The sequence below is a fragment of the Triturus cristatus genome, chromosome 7, assembly GCF_964204655.1.
Source record: "Triturus cristatus chromosome 7, aTriCri1.1, whole genome shotgun sequence".
NCBI classification, from domain to species: Eukaryota; Metazoa; Chordata; class Amphibia; order Caudata; family Salamandridae; genus Triturus; species Triturus cristatus.
The window spans coordinates 417,540,730-417,553,632 of record NC_140590.1 but is presented as its reverse complement, the minus strand read 5'-3'; positions in this window follow the sequence as shown (position 1 = coordinate 417,553,632).

Genomic DNA, 12,903 nt, shown 5'->3' with positions numbered 1-12,903 from the left:
AGCAGCATGTGAGGAGTGGCTGCAGTGCCTCCCAGTGGCTAATTTTACTACCGCACGGGAATAAAGAAGTGGCTATTCTCACTACTGCACAGGAATAAAGAACGCAGGGTACACACGCACGACCCCACTTTGAGAAAGCTGCTGTGGCACAGTTTGCAAATATGCGGCCCCAAATGATCTGACAGGCACACCACGTGTTAGCCACTCCTACATTGTGAAAAGCCCCTCAGCACTGAAAGGAATTGTAATCAGCAAACATGCTCACTCAAGGCGCATGCATGCTGCCAGGAGCCAGCAGAGGGTACCCTGGAAAGAGACTATGGGGCATATTATCAAGGTCTGGTGTTAAAATTATCGCCGCTTTATCAGCAGAAAACTGCAGCTAAAGCGGCAATAATGGGCTTGATAATATGCCGCAGAGAATTCCAACAAAAGCCCATGTTCACACCAGAACATGTACTTCTATTGGAATTCACAAGGGTATATTATAAAGCCCATTATTGCCGCTTTAGCGGCAGTTATTTTCTGCCGATAAAGAGGCGATAATTTTAACGTCGGACCTTGATAATATGCCCTTATGTATGCATATCACAAGTGTTCCTGAGAGCAAGAGGGGAGGACAGGCCCAGTGTGACCCAAATGAAGGAAGTTATTAGCATACTCCCAACTGTACTAGCACTGCCCCGCAGTGGGTCACTAACTGCCCAGGGAGAGGCCTCCCCCACAGTCCCTCAAGACTGAGTCGTTCACCGACTCATTACAGACAAGAGAGAAGTCGCACAACCCGAGTGGCAATTTGCCACCATCGCAAACAAGAGGAGATCCTTGTCTCCCACAGCGATCCTGTTTCACAGCAGGAATACCTTATCCAGGAGAAGACAGGTACGCTTGCAACATGAGAGACCAAGTGTCCTGAGACTATCTGACAGCCCACCGCACCTGGGTCCTGTTGGCAAGCACACCGACCATGAATCATCCACCCTTCCTGTTGCCTGACTGACTTGGCTGTGGTTTTAGTCGGTGATCCTGCAGCGGCCTCCAAGCAGTCCACACACAGCCCTACACAGTGTACACCGTCCTGTTGCAACCCATCAGAACAGGCCTCAAGGGAATCCCGCACAAGAGATAGTCTGGAAGCTGCTCCACTAACAAGGTACTGGGAGGCAATGGGACATCAGAGGAAGACATCATAAGCATTGTCGATGCCATCCCAGTCCTGACCAGGCCTGCCTTCACGGAAACACCTCTAAGAGTAAGGTCCACAGTGGACTCCACTATCCCTACTGATGCACCAAGTTTGAACTGTTTGACGCCAACCGCATGACAGCGAGAACACGCAAGACCAACCATCAGTGCATGAGTGGGCATTCACCCAATTGACATGCAGTCAAAGAATCTGGACTCCATCTACCCAGTGTCCATGCCCAGTGGTAGCTGGTTAAACCATAGACGTGTGAAGAGATGCCTGGGTGCTCCCAGCTTCACCTGTCCACTGTTGTCTTGAGGACTGCCTCTCAAGGTTGACAGACTAAGTGGTGTTTTTGTGTTTTGTTTTACTCCCACAGGCTGGACTTGTTATATTTTCCAAAAAAAGTTTGGGAGGAATGTAGTGTCCTGCTGGACACGTTCTAGTATGAACTAGTTTACCAGCCACTTTTTTGAGGGCTGGCCTATACACCCACCCCACAAAACACAGGTGTCACCGGTCAGGTGACCCTGTCAATAAAGGGGCCGAGCGCACATACTCGTGGTCAGTTCAGTACATATACCCACTGTGTATGCCTCACTCATTTAATAGTATGTGGGCCTAAGGCCCACACAATTACAAACAGCATCCTTTTTGCAGTGTGGTCACCATTTCTATAAATTTCTTCTTAGGCAAATAGGTGGAGTAAAGCATCAAGGGATACTGACGGACTGGAAAAACATGACAGTCCTTTTAATGCACCAGGTTTTACATTTTTAGAGCAAAAGTCATCCTACTAGAAAGCTCATACTATGGCCTATATTTCTGCATGCTTCTTAATATGCAAATAAACTCAGAAATGTGGTATAAGGATCACAGGTTTGTACAATAGTGACAATGGTAGCTTGAATAAAAGGTAATATTGCATTTCATTTATCTTACCGTAATTAAGCTTCAAAAAAACCTCATGGAATACTGCACAATGGTGGCTTGATGAAAAGTAATACAGGACATTCCAAAGTTTTACAATGCATGGCAATGCACCAGACTTTACAGTTCAATACAACATTGCCCAAGCAGAAGACAACAGACAGACAGAGGTGCGGTTCCATTCACCGGCATACGATTGCTGCATGAGTTTCTTCTTCTTATGTAAACGTTTATTTTAGTGGGGTGTGACTGCAGGATGATAAAGATATAGGGCCATATGTAGGTAGCCCAATACCGGTCGGTAACGGCCGATTTTCCGTAAAAATCACGTTACCGACCGGTATTCAGGCTTTCTGTATGTAGGGGGGGACATTTCAGGATTCGGTAATTTACCGAATCGGTAAATACCGATTCTAAAATACTGACACTTACCGAATCGGTATTTTTTTACCTACATTACATTTACCGATTCATAAATACCGAATCTAAAATTCGGTATTTAAGAATCGGTAAATGTAATTTACCTACATATGGCCCATAGTGCCTACAGCGCTGCTAACTCGTAGGAGCAATGAATCTCCTCATTCAAAATGCCACAGAGTCATCACGTCGATGCAACAGCTATAGTCGCTCTTCATTGAGTGCCAAGTGTGTGTGTGCTTGGAAGGGTAACCTACTTGCATACTTTCCTAGAGTGTAAGAGGTGGAACCCTTGTAAGGCTGCTGGTAGACGGATACATGTGTGCGTCAAACGAATTGGTGAGTGAATGAATATATGGATAAATGGGTGGGTGAGTTTGTGAACAAAGTGAGTATATGAATGGGTGAGTGGGCATTCAAATGCTTGCATAAATGTATAGATGGATATCTGCCAGAGTGCGTGGATGGATGAAAAGTAGCCAGATGTTGTAACTCTGCAAGTGATCTGGGTCAGATTTTTTATTTTTGCCTGCAAGTTTATGGATTCACCTTCTCTGATTACTATGTTTCTGCAACACAAAATCTGAGAAATGTTGGCTTGCATAAAGGACAGGAAAACATGCTTCCCACTTCTATATCCTCCCTTTTTTCCAGTCAAGTTTCAGTGCAGCAGCCTTCTCACTGCCAATAATATCACAGCACTGGCCTGTTTGTCATCAGCCACTGGGGAAAAGAAGTCACCGCTGCTCGGGTGCCTCATTGATTACAGTGCTGCCTCTGACAGGGTGGACAGAGGGGACGCTTTTGAGGTAACTTCAGGGACTGCCCCACTCCCCCCTGCTTTCAAAGGCAATACATCCTTATATTTCGGGACTTGGGTTCGCATTAAAACCGGTCCCCACCACAGTAACGGTTGAAGTTCCAACTAAACAGTGACTTAAAACAGGGGTGTGTGCTGCCCCCCTGCGCTGACCTGAGAAAAGCCCTGGAAGGTGCCAGCCTAATCACACAGGCCGGGGCCAACATTTTGCAGTACGCAGAAGACATGGTGGCCATGGATAAAATAAAGGCAGGCCTAAAGAGGGCACTCAATGCACTACATAGGTATAATGGTGTCAATAAACTACAAGTTAATCAAGACAAAACAAAAGTAATTATTTTGGCAAACAACCCCAAAAATAAATGCCCGTTGGAGACTTGGCGAGATGCAACAAAAAATATCTATCAAAGCGTTTGGAATTCAGAAGGGGCCACCTCAACGGTGCACCTAAAGCATTTAAGAACGAAGGGTGCTGGTGTAGACAAGCATAAGGAGCCGCCGACTGAGCCCCACGTTTGAATCCATTCTAAGAGTTCTAAGGGGCACATGGACACTATCGTTAAGCTACGGTCACTAAGCCTTTCCCGGTGCGCTGCCCCCCTTGCTGGACTCCATCCAATGTGCCACATATAAGAAAATCCTGCAGATACCTCGGCGCGTGCGAAGGACGAGGCCCAGACTACAGTTAGGCCTCGCGAGCTAAGAACTAGAATGCCAAGAAGCACTCCTAAAATATGACATCAGGATCATACATGCTCAAGAGAACTCCCTCAAGGCCTGGCTTAAAGCAGTATTTCTTGCGACCAGCAACCTGCGGCATGCTTATCTCTCTCAAGCGATTAAAAATTCAGCACTCAACTACTCTGAAGTCATCAATTGATCACTGATAAGCAAGGTTTGCACGCTAGTGCCTTGTCCATTAGCCAATCTGTGAAGAGCATTCTCCGACAAATATTCTTCCCCACCCGGCGCCCCGCCAAACACAAGCACTCTTTCAACCTGAGCCGTTCAGGACAAAAAAGTAATCGCACACTGGCCTCTTTTCTGTAATTTCAATGGAGATGCTACATTGTTAAGATACAATGCATACAATGTACATAATGTCGCCTCTCCAGCCATCAACTCCTGCACTAATTAAGATAGTTATTTTTAAACAGAGATGCTGTTTCGTTAATATACAATGCACACTATGTACATAATGCCTTCTTTTGATGTCATGAGATTTTGCACTCTCTCAGTTTAAGTACTAAATCTTCCAACGGAAACCCCCATTGGACACACTGTCAACAGGCCAATGACAAGCACGTTTTACACGTCTACCAGAGAACCTGTGAAGTCTGAAAACACAAGTCTTGTTGAGGAGTCCTAACTTCATTCTAGTGAATTATCATCCAACACTGCAGCCTAGTTAGCTGCACTGTAAAGCACGAGCACTTCCTCAATTTTCAATGTCCAGGGGCCGTAAGTTAATGCTGAAAAGGAGCGGGGACAGTGCGGAGCCCTGGGGAACTTCGCAAGTGAGGGTGCCCTTGCCCGATACCTGCTCCCCAACTGGATCCTCTGAGACCGACCTGACAGAAATGATTCCAGCCATTGATGTGCCAATCCGCATATGCCCAAGTTTGTGTCTCCGGGCCAGTAGTTGTTTATGGCTCACCATATCGAATGCTGCTGAGCCCTGTCCACAGAGGCCTTATTCCAGGAGCACGCCTGTTGACCGTAGCGTATGGTCAAAGGCCCTGCCTTGCACCCAAAGCAGATGTGTCACTCAGGAACAAAATGCATGGCATGGCTTTAAGCAACACAACATTTACACAAACTCTGGGGAGTGTACCTAGACACTGTCTAGAATGGGGGGTAGAGAGGTTTCGCAAACCCAAACCGGCATCACAGGATTAAGTCTTCCCATAATATAAATAACAACCACAAAGTACCCTCTCCTCTTGGATGGACGTTCATGTTTTAACAATAATCTGAATTTTGATGCCTCTAATGTGCTTTGTGTGTGACCCTCACACACTCTATTGGTGTAATGCTTCATCATTGGGTCTCATCTTGGTCCCCATAAACCAGTGAGAGCTGGACCATATTTCAGGGAGCACTTTTGACATCACAGATGGAGGTCTGGTTACTATATGATCAAAAAACGTAAGATGCACAACAGTGAACCATTAATTTAAGGTGCCTATGCTATGGTTAAAAGTTTTGGGGATGCTCTAAAAGGGATAAAATGTATTTGTACCCTGTTCTACATCCACATATTTCAGCCCGCTGTTTCTTGGCCTCTCAGGGTACAGTATTTTTGTCAGGACTAATGTTAGTTTCCCTCTATCTGTTCATCATTGTCTTAATTCCATAGTCCTGATCTCTAAAACAATACAGGACAGAAAGCATTTCAAAGCAAGGTAGCACAGGCTTACTTACCTGCATTAGGAGCATATGTTATTGCCCCAACAGATATACTGTGATACTGCTTATAGGGATAGGCCCGGGGGCATGACCCTGTAGACAATCTGACTCAAAGAGTGCCGAGCCTCGGTCTCACCTACTAATGCTCTGCTCTGTCTCGCTTGCAATCATTAGCCTATGCTTCTATGACAGGCAAGTAAGCTTGCACTAATTTGTTTTAATATATGTTGTCTGACCTCTCCTGGGTGCCGGTGGGAGCTGGCAACAATGAATGTGCTCCCGCCTAGAGGGAGAAGCTTTATTTTCTGCTCCCGAGGCAGGAAGACATTCACTGTTCCCAGGGAGGGAGGTTATTTTTTATTCACATCCGATGGAAGCCTTTGTGCTCCCACAGAAGTGGGAGATATATTGTTTTTTGGCCCAGGGGGTTGGGTCTCTGTGGGTAACACATGGCTTGGGGAGGGGGGCCATGACATGCGGACCGAGTCCCCAAGTTCTAAAGTGGCTGCTAAAACATCTTTGTAGATTTCGATGGCAAGCAATCAGATGTTATCTTCTTTTGATCTGCCGGTCCTGCTGTACTGCAGTGGCCCGAAATATGTTATGTTATGTTAGTTTATTTTTATATAGCGCTAAATCACAGACAGGTCTCTAAGCGCTTTTAGAGAGATGGCCAAATTGACGTGACATAAACAGCAACGGAGGGGAAGGGATAGTTAACCAGTGTTCAAGGCCTCCTTAAAAAGGACAGTTTTGAGTTGTTTCCTGAAGGGGAGGAGTGCAGGTTCTCTGCGAAGGTGATCCGGCAACTGATTCCAAAGTTGTGGGAGTAGGACAGAGAAAGCTCTGCCCCCTTTGGATACAGTGTTGCAAAGTAGGGTGGACAGGCGGCAGGCCTGTGATGACCGCAATGTACGGCCCAGAACATAGTTCTTGAGGCGGTCTTTAATATAGGTTGGGGCATTTCCATAAATTGCCTTATGGGCAATGCAGAGACCCTTAAACTTCTCTCTCTGTTTAATGGGGAGCCAGTGCAGCTTGCATAGTAAAGGGGTGGTGTGAGCACTTCTGGGGAGCCTAAATATCATCCTGGCTGCGTCGTTCAGTACCACCTGTAACTTATGGATGAGGCTCTGGGGGAGGCCTATGTAAAGGGCATTCCCGTAGTCCAGTCTGGAGACAATTGTGGCTGACACTATCATCTGTATTGATGTTGTTGAGAGGATGGGGACAAGTTTCCGCAGCTGTCTCATGAGCCATATACAGGTTCCAACCATTGTGGTGAATTGATTGACCCTGGAGAGGTCAGAGTCTATTTTTATGCCCAGACTTTTCACGACTGGTACTGGTGTAGGGGTCTCACCGAGATCTTGGGGCCAGAAAAGATCATTCCAGGGGTTATTTTTTGTGGGGAGGCCAAGGACTTCAGTTTTGTCAGGGTTAATTTTTAGTGAGGTTTGTTGTCATCCAATTTACTATAAATCTAAGGATGTTTTGCGCCAGCTCCTGAATGTGGGTGGAATTATCGATCCGAAGGATGAGTTGAGTGTCATCCGTGTAATTGAAGATTCGGCAGTCCATACGGGCTACGGCCACCACCAGGGGCTGTAAGTATATGTTGAAAAGGAGCAGGGACAATGCGGAGCCCTGGGAAACTCCACAAGTGAGGGTGACCTGCTCCCCGAACTGGATCCTCTGAGACTGACCTGACAAGAATGATTCCAGCCATTGATGTGCCAATCCGCATATGCCCAAGTTCGTGGTTCGGGCCAGTAGTTGTTTATGGCTGACCATATCGAATGCTGCTGATAGATCTAATAAAATCAGGGCACTCAGTATTTTATTGTCAGCCATTATTCTGAGGTCATCAAGAGCAGACAGCATTACCAACTCAGTGCTGTGGTGGGCTCGAAAACCCGCCTGTTGAGCTCGGAGTAGCTGGTTGTCCTCCAAGAAGGTCGAGAGTGTTTTAAGGACGTGTTGTTCTATGACTTTTGCTAGAAACGGCAGCTGGGAGATAGGCCTGTAGTTCTTGGGATCAGCAGCATCTGCTCCTGATTTCTTTAGCAGGGGGGTGACTCTGGCCTCCTTCAAATTGGATGGTAAATAGCCAGTCTTCAGGGAGTGGTTTAGTAACATGAGGATCTGACTTTCCATCCCTGGAAGGGCCAATCAGAAAATCTTTGGGGGACAAGGGTCAGCAGGTGAGCCCGATTTGGTGCGATTCATCAGTGATAACAGGGAAACTGAGTCTAAGTTAGGGAAGTTGGTGAGCTGCTTACAGGGCCGGGGGGGAGACCTGATGCTGCACTAGGGAGCCCTGAATAATCAGGGTGTTCTCAATCTCGGAGATGATGTCCCTGACTTTTTTGGAAAAAGAAAGTCTGAAATGCGTTGCAGTCTATGGGCGTAGTAGCTGATTTTGAATCAGATTTGTGGCTGAGTTCTTTCAGTATTCTGAACGTTTCTTTTTGTTTATTTGCCGCATCTGTAATTCTTGCTTCATAATATTCAGCTTTCCAGGTTATGATGATTTTTTTTATAAGAGGTGAGTAGGGTTTTATATATTGCCAGTTCAGCTGTGTTGTAGCCTTTGCACCACCACCTCTCAGAGTGGCAGAGGCTTTGCTTCTTTTCTCTCAAAGTTTCATTAAACCAGGGGGCCTCCTTTCCCTTGTCTCTAATTCTGTCCCTCCGCTCTGATGCTACTTGCTCCATAGCTCTACGCAGAGTGTCCGTGAGGGCTTCGCTCTCTTGGTCAAGGTTCCCTTGCTTATGTTTGGGGGGGGGGCCTGAGTAGGGTGTCCACTAGTTTCTCTGGCTTGATTTTATTCCAGCAACGCAATTTTCTCTACTCTGGGGGAGATTGTGGCAATTGGTTGTCCATCGGGAGCCAGCAGCTAATTAGCGAGTGATCGGACCAGGCACAGGGGCTAATCTCCAATAGCCTTGCCTATGGTTGCAAGGTCCAAATGAGGTCTAAGGTGTGACCTTTAAGATGGGTGGGGCAATCGACCAGTTGATGAAGCCCCATCGAGCTCATCACTGACTCGAGCTGACTGGAAGGCGGTTCTCTCGGTATTTTATCCCAGTGATAATTAAAGTCGCCCACCACTAGGAGTCGTTTGTACCTTGAACAAAGGTCAGTGATGGCCTCTAAAAAGAGATCATTGAAACTAGGGGATAATACACAGGTAAGATGGCTACCGAATAGGAGCTCCTCCACCGAGCTCCTGGGTTGGGGAATACTTAATCGGTATTTATCCCCTAAATACCTGGCCATCTGACCCACCTGACCATAGTATTGCAACCAGTAACTAATATCGCATATACATTCAAAGAATCCTGAAGAATACTCGTTATTTACGATTTACCCCTGGACTCGGCGAGGACTCGTCGCGACTGATCATCCACTTGCCCTGGCTTCATCAAAGGCATGCACGGAAGATACCTGCAGCTTCCAGACTGAGCCGACCACTCCCCGGTCGTGAGAAAGGCCCCGGTGAGTCTTGGGGACCAATGCCTGGCTGGGGCTGAGTCCGTTGTGGCCTTGTGGTCGCCACCTGGAACCGGAGGCCTCCAAATCACACCTAGCCTGCCCCGAGCGCCCCCTGAGGACAGCGCCTAGGGTGAACCCTTTGCTGCAGCCGACTGAGGCCCGCTGACTGGGACCGGCCGAGACTCTGCCTGAAACTGAGGCCCCGAAAACACGTCTTTGAAACCCTGAGTTCCCCATGGCAGGCGCCCGCACTGAAGGTCCCTGCAGCTCCCGCTCCCCGGTTGAGAGGACTGCCCCGGTGAGACTCGGGGACCGACACCTGGAGTTGAGACCATTTGTGGCCCGTTGAGGACGGCGCTCAGGGTGAATCCGTCGATCTATGCCAGCGCTCCCGCGGATCTAGGCCGGTGCTCGCAGCTGACTGAGGCCAGTTGTCTGGGGCGGCCGAGACTCCTGGAAGCTGAGGCCCTGGAAACGTATCTTTAATACCCTGAACCCCCCCTGAGGCAGGCGCCTGGAGGGAGCCCACTGGAATCGGTGGCGTCGTTTGTGGCTGACTGGGGCCTGCGGATTGAGGCCTGCTAAGACTCCCCGACCCTCGCCTCATCTGGGGCTGACGGTCGGAGCCGCTGAGGTCCTCAAGATCTACTGGGGCCTGCCGTTTGGCTGTCGTGGCTCCCCGGCCCACGCCTCGTCCGAGGTTCATCAATCGGGACTGGCAGAGACTCCCCGGCCCTCACCTCGCCTGAGGCTAACGACCAGGGCAGTTGGAATCTAAGAAAGGCTGTCCGAGGCCTGCTGTCTGAGGCCTATCGTGTCCCCCTGCCCGTGCCTCACCTGAGGCCTGTCGAGCGAGACCCTGCTGAACCAAGACCAAGCCCCCCGAGAATGGTGCCTGGGGTGAGCCCGCTGGGATCGACTACGTCGCTTACAGCCGTGTGTGATCTGTCTGAGGTCGTTCGTGACTCCCCCGCCCTGCGCCTCGCCTGATGTCTGACGATTGGGGCCCGTGACCCTTGATGAGGCCGCTGATGGTTGCGCCTGGATTACCCTTGGCCCTCTGAGGCCAGTGCACCTAAGGTGAGACCGCAGCCCGTGACCCTGAGTGAGCACGTCAAGGGTTGCGCCTTGACTGCTTTATCCCTACGAGGCAGGCGCCTTGAACCCGCTGAAATCCCCGACATTACTTGAGGCAGGCTGAGCCCTCTAGACTGTGGCCTGCTGATACCCCCCCCAGTCCTTGAATAAAATTCCCCAGTCCTTGAATAAAACTCCACAGTCATTGCCCCGTTCGGGGGCTCTTGATCAGGGCCTAGATGAGCCTGCTGAAAATAGACCAGAAGTTACTTTGAGGCTGTGCGAGACATGCCGAGTGGGGCCAGCCGGAACTCACAAACCCTCTCATGGCCTGTGGCCGACGATCAGAGCACTATGACCCTGAGGTAAGCCCGCCAATTGGCCCCGATGTTGCCTGAAACCGAATGAGGCCTGCCATCTGAAACATGCAGGGTCTCCCCTGTCCTCGCCCTGTCTGAGACCGTTGATTGGGACCCACACAATCAAAGTCCCCAGCTGCGGGTCCCTGCCATGACTGACTGATAACAAAATTGGTCCACTATAGCCCCCTGGATCCAGGCCTGCGAACTGATAGGTAGGTCCGAGCAGTGGCTCCATGCACCACGCTGAGACCTCTTGAGCCCAGCGTCTCATTTGGGCCTCTGAGAACCCTTTGACGAACAATGACCCCGAAATAGTGTGAGGCTGTCACTATATAATGCGTGATTAATGTGCAAGGACCCCTCCAGCCTCGCTTTGTTCAATCAGTTTATAATGTGTGAATCAGTGTCAATCAGTATATAATGTGTGATACATTGTTATCTTACTAGCCTGGTCACCTACCTCTACCTTTCTCTGCTCTATATTGACAACCTTCCAAATCTTAATATTCCCCGTCCTACCCTACCACTACACCCAATTTCTCCCTTTCCCCCCTCAAACCTCCAAATCCTCTACTCTCCTACCCACTTCCCCCCCGGTTTTGATGCCGTGACTCCCAAAAACTCAACCCCTTCCTCCTTCCCACTCCCTCCCCTTCTGCTCTCTTACCTTAGCCCCCTTCGTCTTAAAATTCTCCCTCTCCCTCTGCGCTCTTACTTTTAGCCCCCTTCTTCCAAAAAAAAGAAATAAATTCTCCCCCACCTCTTCGCTCGCTCCCCTTCTCTCTACTAGCCAAACCTCACCACCATGTCCCGCCTCATTACCACCCACACACCACCCCCCCTCAGACCCCAACCGACAAACAGTCCACCCTCACCAAACACAGACCCAACTCTTGGACCATTCCATATCCTCCCAACCTTTCGCAAAATGCCAAAAAGATTCTTAAACATAAATTTTTAATCCAACATCCTGAAACCCTAATTGAAGACAACTATCACAGCCCCATGTCCCCCATTAAAACTAACTATATTTTCTACACCAAACGCCCCTCCAAATGGAAGAGCACCTTTTTACACCACCTCCCAGTATCTGGCGCAATCAAAATCCCCCATGGTTTTAAACTTGCCACATCTCGTTCCTCGTTTTCCCTGGTGAAATAACCATCTCCATCTACAAAACTGGAAATATCCTGATCCAAGTCTCTGAACAGCACCTCACCATTTCAGAACTCCTCTTCAGCACTCTTTCTAACCAGTTGACACTACCCTCTCCTCCTTCAACACCCTCCCAGTCCCTCAATCCCTCAGAGCACCCCTCAACCGCCACAACTCCTAACCCTCTCCCTAATGTCAGTCCCCCCACAACAACTACTACTCTGGCACCCTCATTTGAACTCTCCCCTACCGCAATCCTATCCCCTCCACCGATACCAGCTACCTGCCCCATCCACTCCCAAATACCCTCCACCTCCCAGAGAATCACTTCACTACCCCATGACACTCCTTCCCGCTATGACTCTCCCTTCTCATTAACTCCTAGCCCACCCTCCACTCTGACATCTTCCCCCCACTGCCCCTCTAATACACTCCTCCATATTCCCATACCCCCCAATGACCATCCACCTCCAACACCGAACCACCTCCCCAGTACCCCTCCTCCCCTTCTAAACCATCCCATAATGACTAAAACCCCATGTCCTTGTCCCTTCCTCCACAAATGACACTTCTATGTCACCCTCACTCGAACCCTCCCCTGATGCAATCCGGTCCCCTCTCTCCACTCCAGCTCCCTTTCCCACCTACTCCCAATTATCCTCCACCTCCCAGAGACTAACGCCACTCCCAACACAACACTCCCCCCCATAATGACACATCCCCCTCTGCAACTCCGGTTATACCCACCTCTCTGGAAACATCCCCCCCTTCTCTGCTAATCCACTCCTTCAAACTCCCATATCCCCAAATGACCATCCACCTCCAACACCCTATCACCTCCCTAACACCCCATCCCCTTATAAACCATCCCCTTACGACTGTTATCCCTCAGGTCCTGACCCCCTCCTCCTCTAACCTCTCACCCACCCACTACACCGATACCACATCCCCTTTCACACCTCACATTCTCCCCTCACCTCCCCCTTCCCCCTCACCCCCTCCAAGCTATCGCACGTCTTTCCCATCCCTCCCTCCCAATACCGGG